Here is a 6,000-nt window from a genome sequence, read left to right on the forward strand (position 1 = left end):
AGACCATTTTTCGAACCATTTGCGGCGTCAGAATCAGGAGGACGAGATCTATCCGGTCATTTAGGTTCAAACCAGTTCTAAGCACTTTCATTTTTGAGCATTTTTCGACACTTGATCTTGAGGTCCTGATCACACCTCCCAAATAAGAGGTTTCTGGACCCCAAAAGCTTACTGAAATGTTGAACTGAACTGTAGTACAGACAATGAGAGAATGAACATCCTCTTCTCTTCAACCCTTCAAACATTTTCTTTGCATGGAAAATGACTTTGAACCACAAATGGAAAGAAATTGACATTTCCCTTCCTGAATGCACTTGTCCTCCTGTCCACAACTGTCTTTCTTGCACTCACACAGAAATTTTCTAGCGAGAAAATTGATGAATGAAACTGAACAACGCTACCTTGATCAATGATCTAAGGTGGCTCAAAACAAACAAGATATTATAGCATAGAATACATGCATACATCCGAAATTTACATATGTACAAAAGGAGTACGTCTTACTGTGTCAAGAAGTCCATCCACTTCTCACCAAGCCACTTCCATGGCGAATTTTGCTGCTGCAACTTTTCCTCATGTGAAACTTCCCTTTCCACATCAATAATGGAATCGGAGGTTCCACCTTTGCGAATATTCTTGTCCTCTTGCTGCATGTGTGTGGGACAACGAGTTGGATGTAAAGTCCAACAATGAGAGACAACATGTCCCTTCTTTTGGCAAAAGTGCAAATCTTATGCACCTTCTTTGAAGGTAGTCTTTGCTTCATCTATTTCTGGTGTGCTTTCTTCCTCATCCATCATCTCGAGACATGACGGTTAAATTGACCACAATATGTACAAGAAATCTTTCTTCCATTAAAGCATGTAAAATTTTCATGCCTTGCAGAAACACAATCAAATTGATCATGAGAAGATGTATACCTCTTGTGCTGCTTCGCATGTTCATCCTTTTTGCCTCCATGAGGAGATGAACTAGTAGAGGCTCCAGTTTTCAATTGCAAACTAACATCATCGTTCTTGTCTTGAAACCTGCCTAAAATTTCATGCCTGCCATAAGATACATGTCTACCATCTTCTTGCTGCAGCAAAGGCTTAAAGCAATGGCAATCATCTTTGAAACAAATTTGACATGTTTGCCTCATGGAACTTGGAACAAAAGTTCTCTTTGAATTAGCCTCACATGCCTTCATGGCTTTTGAGTCTTCGCCATTAGATTGCACATAACCAAGTCCAAGATTCTTGGGTCGTTCCTCAACAAAAAGGGGTTCAATCATGCCTTGTGCATGCTTTCCTAATCCTTTGCCTTCATAACCCATCTTAATCATTAACTTGGATCCTACTCCCCTTGTATGCTTTTCGAAAGATCCATCACATATTTCTAAAGAGGAAACTGAAGACAAATCAGAATGGATTACCTCTTTCTCACTCATGTTCTTGGTAAAAGCCTCTTGGGCTTGATGAAGCTGCAACTCCATATCATGCAATCTTTGAAGAATTTCTTTCTTCTCCTGCTTCATGTCCAACAATTTCTCACGAAGCTCTGTGCTTTCTCTTCTATCCTCAGACAGGATCTGCACCATGTCCTTCACCTTAATGAACTCTTCTTTCATGTCATCACTGAAGAGTTTCGTGAAGGAGGAAACTTCACTTTCAGAAGAAATTGACACCATGTAAATGGTCAAATAACAAAAGGAACTTCAAATAGATTTCTCAAAGCTTTCAACAATGACAAGTTGTTGACCAAATGCCTTCAACTCTTGGAGAGGGTTAACACCATCTATCCCAAAATGAGCTCAAGAAAACTCATGCACACAATAAAACAGTCAAGGTTGATTGCACAAATGCTCAAAATATAAACTAAACCAGAGATTGACTGAAGTAGCATTTATCTACTATGCAAGTGTATAACAAAAGCGGTTCGGAAGGCTTCCTGGCTTGCTTCAAAATATGTCTATAGTTTATATAACTATTCCTAGAGCATATAAACAGAAAAAACCTGCTGTGATACCATCTTGATCTGAAAATGGAAGGTACTTGAAAAAGGGTGCAAGGTATCCATTTTCATTTATGTAAATGAGTGCAAAAATACTCCAAGTTTAGATTTGAAAATGTGAGAACTTCTTATTTCTAATACAGAGATAGACTATAGGGGCATTTACTGGATATGTCACCTCTAAAGAGAGGATGAGATCTAGAAGCTACCTGGCCCTCTACAGACTCTCCCTAAAATTTTTAACATGCCAATCCGCTATCCACCTTGGGGCCACATGGCAGCCTCTGGGCTTGCCACGTGGCACCCTCTTATTGGATGCCCCAAATAGAATATTTTGAAATATTTTGAATAATATTCCCTAGAATATTCTCAGGAATATTCTATTTTAATTTTTTTAATTCAAAATTGAAGGTTATTAGGCGATTTTCAAATTGGCATAACTTCTGCATACGAAAACCATTTTTCGAACCGTTCACGGCGTCGAAATCAGGAGGACGAGATCTATCCGGTCATTCAAGTTCAAATCAGTTCTGAGTACTTTCATTTTTGAGCATTTTTCGACACTTGGTCTTGAGCTCCTGATCACCTCATTAGCAAAGGATACCAAGATTTAGTCTTTGGAAAATCTAGTGCTAAGGATGGGATATGATCCCTCAAACATAAATGTTGCAGAGGAGCTCATTAAGAAAAAGAACACTAAGGTTGCAGCATTAAAGAAATAGTTGAAACTACCAGCATCTGAGGATCCAATGGCCAAAGAAATCGAGGAGACAGAGACTCAAAAGTCAGATATGATGAAGCTCATCATAGAACAGAATTTGCAAATAAAACAAATGGAGGAGCAGATGGAGAAATTGGTTAAGGAGAAGGAGGAAGCTATCAAGAACATTCAAACTTCAACGGATGTAGTCTCTCTTGCAGCAGTTCCCATCACCAGAGTTTCTACCTCAGCCACTACATCAGCAACAGGTACAGCAGAAGGAGTTGAACAGCTTACTGAAGCTGTTCAGAACCTGTCTATCCAGACAGGAGAAATCAATAAACTAAAGGATGAACTCAAAGAATTACGGCTTATGAAGTCTATATCAGACAGTTCACATACAACTGAAACAAATAGACTCAAGGGCCAAGTGGAAATGTTGAAGAAAGAACTCACAGATTCCTTCATAGGAAACAAGTTGGGTTTAGCAAAAGAAATTATGTGGGAAGAAATCACAAAACCAATCAAGGATATTTGGCCCTCCATTAAGATAATATTCAATTAGAAAGATATCTTGGAAAAAGCTCAGGAAGCGGTGGAATCCATAACTAAGCAACTAGAGGATATGCTAGAGACTGCCTCAGATATAATCAAATTTCTGAATTCCAAGGATGACTATGAGCTTGAGGAGTTAAGAATAAGTGACAGAACTGCAACAATATTAGAGGTAAAGAAGATTATCACTAAGAAAAATCTCACCCTTCAGCTACAAGAAAAGTGCAGCAATGTTAACAACATAGTTCAGAGATTTTTCAACAAGATTGAACCTTTGGTCAACAAAGGTTTACCTTCTATGATGGTTATTATTGATAAATTAATGCCAATTTAGGATTATGTCAAGAAGTTAACAGAGGTGGGCACCCATGCAGCTTCAATAGCTAATATCAAAGGATCAGCGACACCAGCTCTCATAGTAAAAACACTTAGGGATTCTTTCTTCATCCTGGATGAAATCAAGCATATATTTTTGGTAAAACCCACTTTTACCAAATACACCGAGATGGATGAAATCTACAGGAGGGTAACAAATATTTCTATCCCAGATAAGAAACGCTGGGAAGAATTAACAAATTTACTTGATTAAGGATAATTGAACAACATTCAGTTTTTGAGGGAACAGTCAGCCAACTTCAACCACTTTTCAATTTTTTCAGTAATAGTCATCAAACAGCACAACACCAAAGTAGTGCCAGATCATTAGACAGTTTTATTTTTGATTGTGTAAATAATCTATTTTTGTAAAAGTAGTTCAGGATATTTTTCGTCCTATTGTTGTATAAATAACTCTCTTCACGAGTTATTAAGGGTTGCACCCTTGAAGAAGCATTTCTAGACATCTGATGTAATTAATCTTTCTGGATCATTAATACAAAGCAAAGGATTCTGAATAGTTGTATTTCAATCTATTCCTATAAGCTTTCTCAAGTGATAATATATAAAGAGAATGAATTAATGGACTGTTTGTTTAATTAATTCCCTCAAAATTAATAAATCATCAACATCTTTTGTAGGCTCATGTGTATTTTCTCAAACCTTTAAACATAGTTTAAAGGTTTTCATACTTATGATTATTTAGCTTTCAATTTGAAAACTGTGGCAATCATATTACTTTTTGTTTCTGCTCATCATCATAAAAGCTTTTTCACTGTGTAAATATTTATAGCAACCCTATGCTGAGATATTGATATTATTCAAGAGGTTAGGCACATCAGTTCTATATCTGTTTCATCCATTGGTCTCCCAAATTAAAACAAAACCCCCAAAACATTTATCTTAGATGCTCTGGCATAATAGCTGACCATTATTATCTCAGAGATACAACACATACTACATGTCCCATTAAAATCCCAAAAGGAGAACACAATATGCACTTCTTAATATTCAATGAAATTTTTTGTTGTTTGCACCTGTCTAACATCAAGTGCATAACGTCTATGTGCTTTTTCAAAAGACTAAGCGTGATCTAGTCGTCCAAATAAGCTTCCAGGAACTTGTGGATAAACTCCTTGAAAGTTGCAACCACTATGCACTAGAAAGTAGCCTACGCATTCTTCAATCCAAATGGCATGGCAATGTACTAATAACATCCCCATTCCATTATGAACGTGGGCTTGTTCCTATCTTCCTTTGAAATATTCACCTAATGGTATCCCGAAAATTTATCGGTGAATGAACAAGTCTCTTTTCTACCAACATTCTCCAGTATTTCATAAGTAAAAGGGGTCAAAAAGGGATCATGCATGCAAGCATCATTTAGTTTTCAGAGTTCCACACAAATTCTTATTTCCCCCATATTCTTATTTTGGACCACCATAGGGTTGATCCATTCAGACTCCTCCACTGGTTTGATGATTCATGCCTTCAAAATTTTATCCAACTCACGTTTAATGTTATCCTTATATATCAAATTTGACTAATAGGGTCTCTACTTTACTGGCTTCACATTGGGCTTCAACGGGATCCTCATTTCACCCAATTCTCTAACAATTGCCCTCATCTCCTCAAATATTTTAGGGAATAAATCATGATAGTCACGCAACAAATCCGTGATCTTTCCTTTGTATCATCATCCGAGTAATCTCCTATGATTTCCATCTTGGGATTATCTTCTATTATGATGTTTACTTTCTTTTTTTTTAATAAGTTGTGCATAGTCTACTGACTGCAACTCAGGTCCACTAACTACACACTCCCCTTCAACTTTTGGAATCTCTACATTCCTAGGGTCATCATCATCCTCTCCTGACTCCACTACATTGTAGCACTCCATGAACTCTTGTACCTTTATGGAATTTCTATGTTCAAGACATGGAGGTATAACCATTGGCATTGTTTTCTCCTCTATTATGAATATCTTTATCTGTGGTACCTTCAAGGCCCTATCTAATGTTGGCTCCTCTACCTCAAAATTGAAGGTGGTCTTGAATTTTTGTGTCATCTCATCCCTTGCAACATTCCCTCTGTTGACCTCCAGCTCAATGTACTATTTCATGGGGATAGTGCCAAGGTATGTGCAAACAGGTGTACCCACTCACTTTGCGGCACATGACCTCAAGTCCATGCTCCAACACACCATTTTAGGTCAATTCTTGGTAATTTTGTTCCTGTATAGTTTGCCCAAGGGACTCTTGAAATTGTCCCAAACCTAATGCACATCAACTACTTACTTTGCACCCATCCTTCAATATGGCCTTTATGTGAGGTCCACGACCTATCTGGGGTTGCACATAATTCAACATCCAACATGG

Source organism: Pinus tabuliformis, chromosome 3_1 (assembly GCF_031772625.1).
Source record: "Pinus tabuliformis cultivar Carrire ecotype Pingquan chromosome 3_1, CPIR1, whole genome shotgun sequence".
Classification (NCBI taxonomy): Eukaryota; Viridiplantae; Streptophyta; class Pinopsida; order Pinales; family Pinaceae; genus Pinus; species Pinus tabuliformis.